Source organism: Lissotriton vulgaris, chromosome 3_2 (genome assembly GCF_964263255.1).
Source record: "Lissotriton vulgaris chromosome 3_2, aLisVul1.2, whole genome shotgun sequence".
Classification (NCBI taxonomy): Eukaryota; Metazoa; Chordata; class Amphibia; order Caudata; family Salamandridae; genus Lissotriton; species Lissotriton vulgaris.
Window position 1 is genome coordinate 179,114,136 of NC_141690.1, and position 15,779 is coordinate 179,129,914.

Consider the following 15,779-nt stretch of genomic DNA (forward strand, 5'->3'; position numbering starts at 1 on the left):
ATATATACAGTCATATATACATTAGGCTAACGTACTCAACTGGTGATTCTAACTACGCCTACCCCAGTGTGCCTGACCTAAGCCTAACACGTGGAAGGGAGTAAGTAAGTAGGTTAAGTTAAGTTGGTTTTGCCAAGGTTTGCTTCAAGAATTCTCTCTAAGGGTTTAGTCAACACCATACCTCTGGAATAGAATGTTGGAGGTCTGGTATCTCCTCTCAGGACTCGATATCCCAGTCACTCGCAAGAGTAGGCTGGAAACGCCGGAGCTGGATTTTCTCGGCAGGAGAAAAGACAGCGTCTCTCTCAGCGCGTCGAAGAGGAGGAGGGGCAGCGTCCGTGGGCTGGTTGCATCTGCTGGGCTCTGCAGGGGACAGCTGTTCGGCTCCTCTGTTCAGCACACCATCGTTCGCTAGTTATCAGTAGCGACTGCAGCGATAGCATCAGCGTTTGCTTAAGGCAATGATGGTATTATTTATACCAGAAAGGTGCCTTGTTTGACGTACGTTTTTGGACATAAGACGTCAATAAAGATGTCACTAGGAAGTGATCGTCCTTTCAATGCTCATTAGAGTTCTATTACTAATCAAAACATAGCAAGCGGGGCTTTCCCAGGTTGCTGAGTTTTATCTTGTCGAAGAACTCGGAGGGTAATCTAGGAATCTTAGATAGTGGCTTCTGCTGTGTCATTTGCTCTAATGAGCTGCAGAGGAAGCGATTCTGAAATGTGGCTCTGATCGTGTGAGGCCAGAGACGAGTTTCTGAAATATCACTCTTGAACGTTTATGCCATTATAGGGGTATGAATGGATTATAGCCGAATAGGGGCATAAGGTCATAATATTGATCGGGGTCCTAGATTAGAACACGACACCCACTCCACGTTTCTATGTCCATCAAATTACTAAAACTAAAAGCAATAAGATGTATGTGTAACATTGCCCACCCCAAAATACATATTTGCATTTGAAATGGTGTATTTGTAATACATGGAAATATAGGTACCGTACGTCTTTAAGCATAGAAATCATTAAAAAATTATAGCATATGTAATCAGTGAACGATTTTGCGAAAAAATTACACATGAAATATCTCTTTATACAGAAAAGAAGGGCGAGATAATTTCATCACATATAAATGCATTTGCTGTAACATGTGCTAGAGGCTGGTGTAAAGTTATATAGTCTCTAGATGTACTAAAAATAGAAGTTCTGTTCTTTATGAATAGGTCTACTTTAAGCAAAGAATTTGTGCCATAAAAAAGGGTAAATATTTTCAAAAAATAGTTTAATTAAAAAAAAACCTTGGTGAACGGGGGAATAGAGTTCCAACGCTTTTTAGCAGTTTTTGTTGATCAAAACTGAAGGCCGAATTCAAAGTTCATGGAACGCTGTGTGTCGGAATGCTTTTCAAAAATTATTGTTTCTGTTCAGGGGAGAACATCATATCAGACAAGCTCTCAAAAAATTGGTCTACAAAATCAGGTGACAGTTCGACCAAGTTCGATAATGCAGTTACTTGGCAGGTGTGAGAATGATTGCTATCTTCGATGTCAGGATCAGCAATGCTCACAGAAGGTCGTACCTGGGTGATGTTGCTTTTGTTTCTCGCTCCACTGTCACCACCTAGTCGTAGCACAGGAGTCTCAACGAATGCCGTCATCAGGATTGGTAGCCGCTGGGGACAACACAATGCGTGAGCCATTACAGGACTTAGCAAAGTATCGATATCCATTGGTACTGCTGATGGAAGTGCAAGACAGGTGTCTAACACGCACTCTTCTCCACATAGCATACATTGAAGCACAGGTAAGATGCAGGTCTGCCATATAGGTCTGAATGAAAGAAACCAGGTCATGTTCAGATCTCTCAGCCTGGCCAATCCAAGGACTCTAGTTATTCGGTCCCGGTAGCGTAATGCTAGGATCGTTTCTTCCATCCCTGCCGGAGTCATGTCTGCGATTTGGCTTGCCATATCGGAGCAGGAGGGTCAAAAATAAAATTCCTGCTACAAGTCCCAAAATTAGGGGGATGCCGTCAAAAACGGAAGGGACAAAATTTGGAATTAAGCCCAAGACTGCTTTGAATGGTGTTAACAGTCCCGTAAAAATGGTCTTAAATATGCCTGGGATACCTACGGCACTAGACATGTTAAGAATTTGGCTAAGCATTTCTGTGAAATGCACGGGGCAATTTGTTGATAAAAGGTCATGAATCTCTGATGTTGTCCTTGCAACTTGGAGATCATACGTCTCTTTTGATGACGTGATGGGCACTGTTGTCTGCAAAAGCACAGACTTCATTCTGCTTAAAGTATCAATTCGTATAGAAGAGACATTCAAACGAGGCCATATGGGAGTCTCTGAGTCTCCAGGGCCGTTTGGAAACAATGCTTGCATACAGCATTTGACCATGGATGTTACGCTTACGAGATAGGCTTTTCCTGGCAAAAGGCCACAACAGCTGTGATCCGTTATTAGAATATAACTCCCATTCGAGAGCGGCTTAAAGAAAGGCTCTATCTGCGTTGCAGGTGTGACATGTTGGTGGCATGAAAGGTTGTTCGAATTTCCTTCACAAGCTCCATGTAAATTAATACCCTGGCACAAAAGTATACCGCTTAGTGAATGTTTGCAATTTTCACCACTAAGAAATAAATTTTTGTTGCTGTCACTGATGCAAGTGTGTGTATATGGTAGTTTCCATACTGATTTAAGGTATCCTTTACCCAAACGTTCATACTGGCCAGTCGGTATGTATTCAAGGCAATTTTTAAATCGGAATTGTGATAATCCCGTGTATTATCCATTCAATGACAGGACTTTCTGACATTGTCAATGGTAATCTCTCAAGTTTGTCGATGCTCAGGATTGTATAGTCTGCTCCTTTCTGTGCCAAGCTGATTTGTTTATCAGTAAGGTTAAAGATGGAAAACAATGACGTTGTGTTGATTAAACGCCAAGGCACATAGCCTGAACGAAGATTTTGCAGCGCCCAGCCTAACTGTACAAAAGAACGTAATTGTGACTGGCCATGCTGTAGCATTAGCAAGTCTTTGTCTATTATATCTATGGCAGATGATACAATGCTGTCCAGTGAATATATTCTGGAGGACAGAGTCATTAACCCATTGTCCACTACAGAAAGTGATTTTTCCAAATTAATACGATCAATTTCTCGTATTTTCTCTGCTGTTTCAATTTGCATAATTTTCCATGCCTCGTTGTAAGCTGCATATATACTAGTCGCTATGAAACGTTTTTGACGCTGTTTGCGTGGTCCCATAATGAAATCGCGCAAGTCAGCACCATCTTTAAGTAAAGATAAGTGTTGCTTAATTTCTGCCAGTGTGGATGATCCTAGCCATTCAAGGCAGAGTTTCCCTACACTGTATGTTGTTACTATCCCTGGATGTTGTCTCTGGGAGTATCTAGGGTCTGGTCTTGTCATTTTTAACCCCTGTGTTTTATTCAGGAATCTATCTTGACAGTTATTCGTGTCAGTAGGCCAGATTAACCACTTTTTCTAATCAGGATGTGTTCTGCTTAAATGTAAAATTTGTGATACGTCTATTTCAATATCTGTGGTTGTATTATCAGGTATTGGCTTTGGAATAGACGGTTTGTTAAGGTCTTTGATCTTAGCTAGGCCAAGACAGGATGTTTGGTGAATTGTGTCATTTAAAAACATCATTTGTTCTGGGATCATGCAGGCTCGAAATAATGCTTCTGGGCCTTGTACCTGCCACTCTTTTGTACCCCAGATGGTTTTTGTTTCAATGTAATTTTTCCAAAAATTAAAACCAAATGTCATCATTTTTTCATAAAATGCTTCTGAATATATCAATTTAGTATTCGTCAGCATGTTTTTCGTCCCTGTTTTATCTAACAGTTTATAATAAAACGTTTCTGCATCACTGGTGTTAAACCCTGAGAAGTATCTGAATTTCTCATAGAATGTTTTGGAGCTACTTTTTGGTGGAGTAGCACAATGTTCCTATTGGTTATACTTTAAAACATTTCTAGGTTGTGCAGATTTATGCAAGTAATAGTCACCGTAATGTGTGTAACAAAACATTTCCTCGTAATTAGAAGAACCTTGTAAATAATCATATTCTGTGAATCAAGCTGACATTACTAAATCTGACATCATATTATTTATACTTTCAAAATCCCAATCATCAGAAAATGTACTTGGTTTTACAAAGTCACTTAAGGAAACCTTGAACTAGTGAGGATATTTCAAGATTTCAACCGGGCCATACACTTCATAGTCAGTTTTGTCCCATACTACCCCGCCGGGTATTGGAATGGCTGTGACATTCACTGATGAAAGTTCTCTTTTCTCGACGTGAGATGATCTGTGTGGTTTCAGGACTAAGTTGATGTTCTGACTTGCTGTGTCCATTGAACTGTATTTTCCCTCAATGAATTTTCCCAAACAAAGTACCATGATGAGCCAAAGCAGGAGGAAAAATATGCCTAGCCCAAACCAGAACTCTAACCATGGAGAAACAAGATAAATTTCCTTTAGTTGATAAAAGAGCTCTGTTGTTTTTTCTTTAAAAGTCTTTGTTTCTGGCGTTACTTCAGGATTGCTTTGATCTTCAGAAAAGTTGTCGAAATTAATGAAGTAGCCAGAGGCAGTTCTGTCAATTGTTGGAATCGTTTTCTCAATTTGTCTTTCGGTAGGACATTCTGATGCTACATCATTGTAGACCGGTGTTTCTTGACGAACTGTTTCAATCTGTGTTTCAAGGGGCACGAGTTCCATGGCATTATTGCATAGTCCTTCTTTGTGCACTGCAGGTTTATCAAATGTGATTAGTCTTTCAGTTTGAACCTCTTGAATTGTTGCAAATTTGGGTATTCTGTTGTTTCTTGGGAGTCCACTTGGCCTACTGTTGATTATAGGCCACATGATTGTGGTTTTACCAGGTCGATTGATACAACTCTGCTCTCTTTTTACCAGCAAGAGGCAGTAGTACTACTGATCTTGTTCCGTTGATTGCTAAGACAGGTACTGCTTTTCTGTAAGAAGGCCCAAATTCCTTCTTCACCGCTATTTTCTCTCTGACTAGATCCCCAATCTTTGGAATCCAGACAGGCCTTGCTGGGGCTGATGGTGCCTCTTCAGTGGTAGTTGGCTGTTGCTTTAACTTTATGTGCCTTAAGGATTTTCTTGTTTCATTCAAGTCCTGTAAAACAGCCAAACGATCTTTGATGTCAAAGTCTTTATTTTTATCTTCCACCACTGATACTTGACTATCGAGGTCATGAACGTGCATTCTAGTTCCGAACAATAGTTCGTATGGGCTGAAACCTTTTAGGGAATTTCTTGGCAAATTGTTAAGACTTAACTGGACACTTATTAAATGTTTGACCCACCCATCACCCAAACCTAATACCTTCCCAGTTATAGATTGCTTTATGTCCCGATTTTTTCTCTCTACCACACTGTTCCCTTCGGGGTGTGACGGACAAGAATACCGCAATCCAACTCCCATGCTGGCCATGGCCTCCTTATAAGCTCGAGAGCTGAAAGCAGGACCCTGGTCAGAATGGAACATGGCAATTGCGTATGTGCCGATAAAGACTCGCAGATCTTTTATAACAGTTCTGGCGTCAGCCGAGCGCTGGGGCCACATTTTTTAAGTGGATTTTGTCTTAATGATGTACAATGGGACGCGTTTCTCTTTTTTGATTGCGCGGATAGATCGCCTTATGCTTTCTATTAGGGTTCCTGACACTACACTGGCCGGTTCTCCACTGCGATCTCTGTTGCAGTCTTTACAATTTTTAGCAAAATATTGAATATCTACGCTCATTCCCGGCCACCAGTACTCTGATTGTAATTCTTTCAGAGAGTCCCTGATTCTTTGGTGTCTCAGACCCAACCCCATGTGTGCTTCCAGTAAAAGGAAGCCTCTCCTGCTCCTGTTTGGAATCACTCTATCCCCCACTCCAGGGATTCAAGCAAAAGGAACGGAGTTTGCATCAATTACGTATGCATAATTGAGTGGATAGTTCACGGGTAGCGCTGCACAGTCGTTTTTTAAGGACGTTTTCACTGCCAGCATGGTTTCCCCGTCTATGTATTTTCCTGAATGCTTTTTTGTGGCTACGGAAGTCGGTTTAGTTGCTTCCGCTGTGGCTGTTTTAGCCAATGAATTCCCTGCAACGTGAACGCCATCACGTTGAAGACTCTGTGCGTGTATCACGTGAGTCTTTTGTAGTTCTTTCTGTAAAAGAACTACTTGCTTCCAAAGCATTTTATGCTTGATTGTGTCACCTGTGTCATCTTTGAAATCATTTTGAACCCAGCTCTGCAACTCATTATTGTAAGAGTTGACGCAAAAATGCGAATCGCACACGATAAGTGTCGGGAATTCGCGTTCCGCATTTTCAAGCGCCATCTTTAAAGATCTGATTTCAGCTCGCTGAGCCGAACATTTTCTCAGTGATTCAGTTTTTGTTATTTTCGGTCTGAATTTACCGCACAGCCAGCGACCTTTAACAATCGCGCAGGCTGCATCATAAGATTTGTTTTCTACATTGTAGTGCTGGACAAATCTGTCTGTATAGATTATACAGGAGTACTGTTGGAGAGGCAGAGTTTCGATTGGCAGAGAATATTCTTTTTCATATGATAAATCATTCAGTTCTTTCATGTTCGGACCATAGTAGTATTTCACTTTTTCAGTTTCAAGGGTGTTTCCCCACTGTATCCATTTCGGATCCAGTGATACTGTAGGCAGGTTTACTGGGCTGAATAGTGCTTCGAAGGCTGATTCTGCTGTAATGACCGTTATACTTTTACCTTGGGCAAAAGCTCTTTCTTTTGCCACTGCCGTTCGAACTGCATTTACAGAATTCTCTGTAAGACTGAATGTTTTTTCTGCTTGTGTGTAGAAGTGAGATTTGTAAGCTATTGGTACCGTTTCTCCCTCATTAGAGGTTAGGTACGTGAATCCGGATCTCCCTGGGATGACTCGGATTACAAGGTTGCGTGTATTGTCACGTGTTTCTAATTTTGTTTTAGCTAACATGTCTGTTTGCAGTGATCTCAAATTTTCTGTGTGTTTTTGAGTCCAGTTGATTGGTTTGAAATCAGGTTTACTTAATTCGTAGAGAGGTTTAACCCTCTCCGCATAATTTAGAATGTAAGTTCTTCCGAAATTAAGGAAACCTAGAATCGATTGTAAATTCTTCAGCGTTTTTGGTGCTTGGAGTACAGCGCACTTCTCTAAGAAGTTGTCCGCCAGGCTCTTGCCTTCACTTGATAATTTGTATCCTAAAAATAATACTGTCAGATGGGCAATTCGAGACTTTTTAAAGTTGAATTTGTAACCCTCTGCCGCGAACCCAAGTATAATTGTGTTCACTCTTTTCAAGTGAGTATCCAAGTCGTCATCTGTTAGATAGATGTCATCGACATAAGATAATGCTTCATCATCATATATTTGTAGTAACTCTATTACTCTAGCTGAGAATAGTCCTGGGCTGTTCTTGAATCCCTGTGGGAGCCTACAGAAATTTTTCTGTGACCCCATTACTGAGAAAGCGGTCAAGTATCTGCTTTCTGGTGCAATGTTTTGACAAAAGAAACCATTAGATATATCTAATGTTGTTTTATATTTTTTGCGAATTATATTATTCATTAGTGCAGCACTATGCGAATTTTGTATTGCAAATGTTTTGCAACATGAGTTAAGGTGTCTGTAGTCCAAAACTAGACGATATGAATTGTCTGGTTTGGAGACAGGAAACAAAGGATTGTTCATTTGAGAGGTGCATGTTTCAATCACCCCCTGGTATTCAAGTTGATCTAAAATCTCCCTGACCTGTTTTTTAGCTTCTTGCTTAATTTGATGCTGCCTTGTGCAGTCGGTTGACTTTTTAACTGGATTTTGTGAGGAGGAGAGTCCTCATCCCATCCTACATGATTTTTATATAATGCTGGTGCCTGGGCTACTGCCCATTTCCTTGCATATGTATACTTAGTGTGAATCGGAATGTGATTCGAGAAGGCAGGCATAATAATTTCTTCGCCATGAGGGCACTCCCTGACAAACTCTGGGGGCCAATCTTTTTCAGCTAATAGAATGTCATAGCCTTTTGAGAGGTTATCCCAAAATAGACCCCTTATTTTTCTAGTCTTATCTCCCTCTATACGCAGTGTTATTTCGTATATCTTATGAGGTTTGCTAACCCTGGTATCGGCAGTTTCCACCTGAATGTATTCATTCGTGTCCACTGTCTCCAGATGACTCATCAGGATCTTGCGAGCTATGCTGATTTCTGCTGCACTGTCTAACATTGTCTGTGCCAATCCCCGTTTTTCAACTGTGTCCTCAGTATTCTCGGCATGTTCGATTACTCTAATACTGGCTACCTTCTTTCTTGGAAATTGTGATTTTTTACTTTGAGCAGGTTCCTTGTCTTTGGACTTGGTGTGCTCTCCTGGGTCTGACCGTCCTCTTCTTTCCGATTTCTGCGAAAAAGATCGAGAGGGACGTGTATCAATACTTTGATATCTATCAGGCTTCTTCAAATTATCCCTATTTCAAAGGTTATATCTTTTCTCAGAGGGCTCCCTCTGGGGAGACTGGTGTTCTCGAGTCGGAGTTCTTTCCCTCCGTCGAGGAGACCTTCCTCTGGACTGGAAAACTTTTTCCTTGGGAGTGGATTGTTTATTTCCATCCCAGCTCTTTTTAGGAGTGTTTGAATTATTTTTAATAAATCATTTTTCAGGATTTTCAAGTAGTTGGGGTTTTACTGGTTTCCCACCCAAGCTGCCTCTACCTAATTCTTCATAGCATTTCTCTATGATTCTGGCAAGCTCAATTGGTTGATCTGTTATATCTGTTTCCTTCAACTTCTGGCGGATCGCCACAGATGCTGCTTCTCCTTTTATATTGGCTAGTAATATAGCTGAGACCTGCTTGAAGTCTTTCAGTAATTTCATACCAAGAGTTAAAGCGGGTTCTGGACCGTATTCATTCTGAATCTGTTTTAGAACATCTGGTATTACCGCCATGGACAGAACACCATGTGTTTTTGTGTAAATGGAAGCAAAGCCTGTACCCCAAGTGTCACAGTCCTCCACGTGTGGTGCGACCCCCATTGGAAGGCAGATGGTCAAGATTCTATGTTTCTCAATAGGGGTAGTATTCGGAAATACTGCCTCTATTTGAGTAATTTTCTGCGCTAACCAGAAAGGAATGTGTTCCCGTTTTATGGGTGTTTTACCAAGACATGATTGTATGTTCTGTGGTGTAATTTTATTTGTGTTCCCCTGATGAGGGGTCAGCAGTGGAACATTAACAGCTGTTTGGACTGTTGCATTCCCATTACATATTGGACTAATTATCTATGTATTTTAATAAGTGTTTTTAGCTGTACTAACAGCTCCTCTTTCGACATTTTTGCAATGTCCGGATGTGGTGTGTAGCTGGCTAGAACCACGTTGCTCCTGGTCTACCTAGTGGACCGAGCCTGGTAATAAGTGTTTTTAGCTGTACTAACAGCTCCTCTTTCGACATTTTTGCAATGTCCGGATGTGGTGTGTAGCTGGCTAGAACCGGCCACGTTGCTCCTGGTCTACCTAGTGGACCGAGCCTGGTAATATGATCATTGTGTTTTAGGGCGCCTTTAAACCAAAGTAAATGTTCTTGGTATTTTAATGGGATTTCAATCTCCTCCGAAGGAGCGTACTCATCCGGTGGATCCTCTATTTTGTAATAGTGGAACTCTTGTGTTGCAGCGTTTGCCGCTGGAAATTTTATCCATGAATAGAATACCTCTGTCTGCCGATATTCGTGAGCCTCTATCACAAAGACGACTGTGCCACCTTGTGTGGTCAGTCCATTTTCTATAAGTTTTGACGTTATAGTTTTTCTTATGTTGACCGGGATGATTATTGCACCCGGTTCAGTAATTTCGTCGGGACCCTGCTGAGTCGCATTTACTGTGGCTCCAGCGGTTCCGTTCTCTCCTGGCATTGTATAAAATGCAAGGTTTTGCAGAGCAGGTCTCCAAGGAGACAAAGATTAGGTGCACAATATTTTGGAACACTGTATCCTTCAACGTTGAATAAACCAGAAACTCTACATAGGAATCTCTTCCTACTAAGTTCGGGCGGATTTTAACCTTTCACCCACTCCAGACGTCTATTGGAGTATTTACGGGAGAAAGGGGTCTGTGTGAAATATGCACGACTGAGTTACTCTAACGTCTTGCGTTAGTTTATCGCCTTACCAAACGTTGGGCGCCATGTAGTGTAGTTCCTATTTTCCCTATAGGCCCTGCGCATTGGAATAACATAAACAGTAGTATCGACGTAGAAGTGCGGATCTTCCAGGTCTCTACTGACTATGCTAAACTTAATTGGGGTTGTTACCAACTAGCTCAGAGGTCACTGGAAACTTTCTTGACTGAATAGGAAGTGATCAGCTTCCTTGGCACAGCCAAGAAGGGATTCAGTTTTCCAACAACCGCAAACATGACAACTTTGCTCCTCAGATAAGAGTCAGTCTCTAGAGTCGTGTGAAACAATAGACAGTTATTTTACTCAGTCAGTTGTGCAGATTACTTTCACTAAGATGCAGAGAACAGAGAGACGGGCGTTTTCAATAAAAGGTATTATTTATTGAACAGTCTTTCTTCTCATACAAGAGAAATGAATTGCCACATTTGCAATACTGGTTATTATATAAAGTGCGTACAGTAAAATGAGTATTGTGAAATAATACTGTAAAAGCATTGATATGGTTTCTTAGCCATACAATGGTTAAAAGGAATAAAATATATACAGTCATATATACATTAGGCTAACGTACTCAACTGGTGTTTCTAACTACGCCTACCCCAGTGTGCCTGACCTAAGCCTAACACGTGGAAGGGAGTAAGTAAGTAGGTTAAGTTAAGTTGGTTTTGCCAAGGTTTGCTTCAAGAATTCTCTCTAAGGGTTTAGTCAACACCATACCTCTGGAATAGAATGTTGGAGGTCTGGTATCTCCTCTCAGGACTCGATATCCCAGTCACTCGCAAGAGTAGGCTGGAAACGCCGGAGCTGGATTTTCTCGGCAGGAGAAAAGACAGCGTCTCTCTCAGCGCGTCGAAGAGGAGGAGGGGCAGCGTCCGTGGGCTGGTTGCATCTGCTGGGCTCTGCAGGGGACAGCTGTTCGGCTCCTGTGTTCAGCACACCATCGTTCGCTAGTTATCAGTAGCGACTGCAGCGATAGCATCAGCGTTTGCTTAAGGCAATGATGGTATTATTTATACCTGAAAGGTGCCTTGTTTGACGTAAGTTTTTGGACATAAGACGTCAATAAAGATGTCACTAGGAAGTGATCGTCCTTTCAATGCTCATTAGAGTTCTATTACTAATCAAAACATAGCAAGCGGGGCTTTCCCAGGTTGCTGAGTTTTATCTTGTTGAAGAACTCGGAGTGTAATCTAGGAATCTTAGATAGTGGCTTCTGCTGTGTCATTTGCTCTAATGAGCTGCAGAGGAAGCGATTCTGAAATGTGGCTCTGATCGTGTGAGGCCAGAGACGAGTTTCTGAAATATCACTCTTGAACGTTTATGCCATTATAGGGGTATGAATGGATTATAGCCGAATAGGGGCATAAGGTCATAATATTGATCAGGGTCCTAGATTAGAACACGACAATACAACATGAGCAAAGTCTCTACGGTCAGCTCAGGATGGTTAAAAAGAGCCATAATAATCCGTTATTATGATGCCTTATGGCTTAAAGTTATGTGCTCAGAAAACAATAGCAAATTCTGCCAACCTAAATACCAAATGACTCATCTGGTATGAGCTTGGAAGCAAGCTCAGCTCAAGTACTTTAAAGAAGGGGGTATCAGTGCCCGGCCTGGAGCGATATTTTCTTGCTGCTCCCGCCCACTTTGCAATGCACCAGTACTATTCACCACACCTTATGCCACATAAAATACACATAACTGGCCCAAAAGACTATGGCCTGCTACAAACTGTGCTCTCAACATGATTGCCGTATCCCTGAGATAGCATTAACACTTCTTCTTATACCAACAGGCAATGGTATACCTTGGGGTTATACTCAAATGTACTTGCCTGAATTTCCACTTCTGAATACTCCCGCTAACCCAATTTCTACTGAAGGCAAAGTAGCGAACTTCTAGAGACTGTGGTGATTGACCTGTTGTAGCAGGGGGACCCGACTCGTAGAAAATCACTCCCCAACAACAGAATGGTGGGTCGCTGACCCTGCAAATCTCCCCTCTTTCCAACCACCCCAGAGTGAGTGGAACACGGACACGGAACAGCTTTGGAAAAATCAAATCGACGCGGAAGAGGACGGGTTCTTTAATTGGGCATACTCAGAGTTCGAAGCGTCGCCCTTGGATGACGCAGGTCCAACCGGATTGGACAAAAAGGAGGAAGCACAAGACTCAGCGTGTGACAACACAGAGGAGGAAGTTTGTGTGGAGTTCGGGGAACGAGTGCGGAAAAGAGCTGAACGAGAAACCGACTGCGGAGCCCGACGAACGGGAGAAGCTGAACCGCCTGGAAGCCAACATCTCCATAATTCGCCCAGCCACACTCCGGGGGGGGGGGGTGTGGCTCACTCAGATACGGCAGCGTGTGTCGAGCTGGGTGGGGAGGCGGGGAGACTCCGCTAAGCGATACTGCTTGTTGTTGTATATAGATACAGCGCCAGTGGATCACTTGTTGTATATACGTCGCAGCACTTCCTCTGAATCCTTTTTTCCTCTCCCCTCCCTTATCCTATACCACACCGTCGTGCACCGTTGTTCTTTTTGTAAATACACTTTGTGTATACACCCAAACAGCGGTGATCCCTCACTCCCCGGGTTCCCCTTGGGCTGTGTATACAGAGGACTGTTGCCTGACGGCACCCCTATCCTTTCTCTCCTGCATGTCCTACGGGCGAGAAGCTCAGCCAAAGCAGACCAGAGTGCGACATACGAAGGAAGCGGCCATCAGGAGAAGACCCCCGAACACAGCTGCAACAACGGACCCCGCTAGCTTTTCACAGGAAAGACTGTCTGCAAAGAAAAAGAAGTCCTTTATAAAAATAAAACCATATTTGCCTCGATCCAGTCTCCGGTCCCTTTCTCCTACCCCACCACAACTGGTGTCAGAAGTGGTATACGTCCCAAGAGCAGTGATGTACACCGCAGAGATGGGGCCTTGATTTTATGTACGTGTCACTATTAATTGCAAAACTATAAGGGCTCTACTAGACTCAGGGTGCAGGCAGTCGGAAATACAAAAAACACTGGTCCTTCCAGAACAGGTTCTCCCAGATCAGTTAGTACACATCAGATGTGTCCACGGGGATGTAAAGCCCTACTCCTTAGCACTAGTAATCCTACATCCCTCGGGTAGGTCACCCTGTAAGGTGAAGGTAGGAGTCGTAGAATCCTTCCCAGAGGAACTGATCATAGGAGTGGATAATCCTGATTTCTTAACCATGTTTAGAACAGAGATAAGGGAGGTCAAGAAAGTAAAGGAGAGTCTAGCACCACCCCTAACTGCTTCTAAACCCTGGGTTTTAGACCGAAACTTTGGATTTGCACAAGCTAATGATGTCTTCCTATTTAATGCCTGGGAAATGGCTCATTTTGCCCAGACCAATCCTAATGTACCCTTCCCAAGGTTTTTCATAGTAAACGATTTGTTGTATACATAGGGAAAAGCCAGTGAACCGCGCCACTTACTGGTACCTAAACCCTTTAGGGAGTAAATCCTCTTCTATGCTCACACCCATTTAACGTCCGGACATTCGGGAGGGGAAAAAACCCTAATAAATATATTAAAAAACCTTTACTGGCCAGGCATTTATAAGGAGGCCTCTGAGTATTGCAAAACGTGTGAGGTGTGTTCAAAACAAAATCTATGTAAACCCCTAGCAGTACCCTTGCAGCCCCTTCCTATCATAGGGACTCCCTTTGAGAGAGTGGGTATGGACATCATTGGGCCCCTTCCACGAACAGCCCAGGGCAACACGTACGCACTGGTAATAGTTGACTATACCACGCGTTTTCCTGAGGCATTAGCCCTGCGAGCCCCTACCACAAAGAATGTAGCCGAGAAGTTCTTAGAACTGTTTGCGAGGGTGGGGTTCCCCAAAGAAATACTAACCGACCAGGGAACCTTGTTCGTGTCTCGTCTCATGAGAGAAGTGTGCAAAATGCTAAATATAAAACAAATACGAACCTCAGCATACCATCCCCAGACCGATGGTCTGGTGGAAAGGTATAATTGCTCCCTAAAGACCACCTTGCGTAAAATGTTGTCATTAGAAAATAAAGATTGGGATTTACTTTTGCCTTTGGCCCTTTATATACTCAGAGCGCAGACCCAAAGCAGTACAGGGTATTCTGCTTTCGAGCTGTTGTACAGACGACAGCCACGAACATTGTTAGAAATAACAAAAGAAGCGTGGGAAAAAGAAGAGAAGAATGAACTAAGATCAATATTGGAATACACTCAACAATTAACAAGCATTTACAATGCAATGGTCTCTGCATTATTAAAGGTAGAGCTATTGGCATTGCTCATGACATTTTTTTTTTTTATCATAAATAAATAGCATTGTCATTTACATTGCCAATAGCTTAATCGTTAAATAAATGGTATTGTCATTTACAATGCCAGTAGCTTCATCACTCGCAAATGCATGACCTATTGCATTTACACCCACACGGACCCACATACACACACACACACAGAGCCACGCCCACACACACACACACACACACACACACACACACACACACACATACAGAGCCACGCCCACACACACACAGACAGAGCCACGCCCGCACACACACAGACAGTGCCACGCCCACACAGACAGAGCTACGCCCACACAGACAGAGCCACCCCCACACACACAGACAGAGCCACGCCCACAAACAGAGCCACGCCCACACACACACAGAGTCACACCCACACACAGACAGAGCCACGCCCACACACACAGACAGAGCCACGCCCACACACAGACAGAGCCACGCCCACACACACAGACAGAGCCGCGCCCACACACACAGACAGAGCCACGCCCACACACACAGACAGAGCCACGCCCACACACACAGACAGAGCCACGCCCACAAACACAGAGCCACGCCCACACACACAGACAGAGCCACACACACAAACAGACAGAGCCACACACACACACAGAGCCACAGACAGAGCCATGCGCACACACAGACAGAGCCACGCGCACATACACACACAGACAGAGCCAGGCGCACACACACACACACAGACAGAGCCTCGCGCACACACACACAAACAGAGCCACGGGCACACACACACAGACAGAGCCACGCGCACGCACACACACACAGAGCCACGCGCACACACACACACAGAGTCACGCACACACACACAGACAGAGCCACGCACACACAGACAGAGCCACGCACACACAGACAGAGCCACGCACACACACAGACAGAGCCACACACACACACACAGAGCCACGCACACACACACAGAGCCACGCACACACACACACACACAGACAGAGCCACGCCCGCACACACACAGACAGTGCCACGCCCACACAGACAGAGCTACGCCCACACAGACAGAGCCACCCCCACACACACAGACAGAGCCACGCCCACACACAGAGCCACGCCCACACACACAGAGTCACACCCACACACAGACAGAGCCACGCCCACACACACAGACAGAGCCACGCCCACACACAGACAGAGCCACGCCCACACACACAGACAGA

At 43.6% G+C, this 15,779-nt stretch overlaps 1 protein-coding gene across 1 annotated transcript in view; it reads right to left on the reverse strand.

Annotated features, from left to right (window-relative positions):
* The window catches only part of MSANTD1 (Myb/SANT DNA binding domain containing 1), a 143,110-nt gene that overhangs the window by 35,736 nt on the left and 91,595 nt on the right, over positions 1-15,779 (reverse strand). The window lies entirely within an intron of this gene.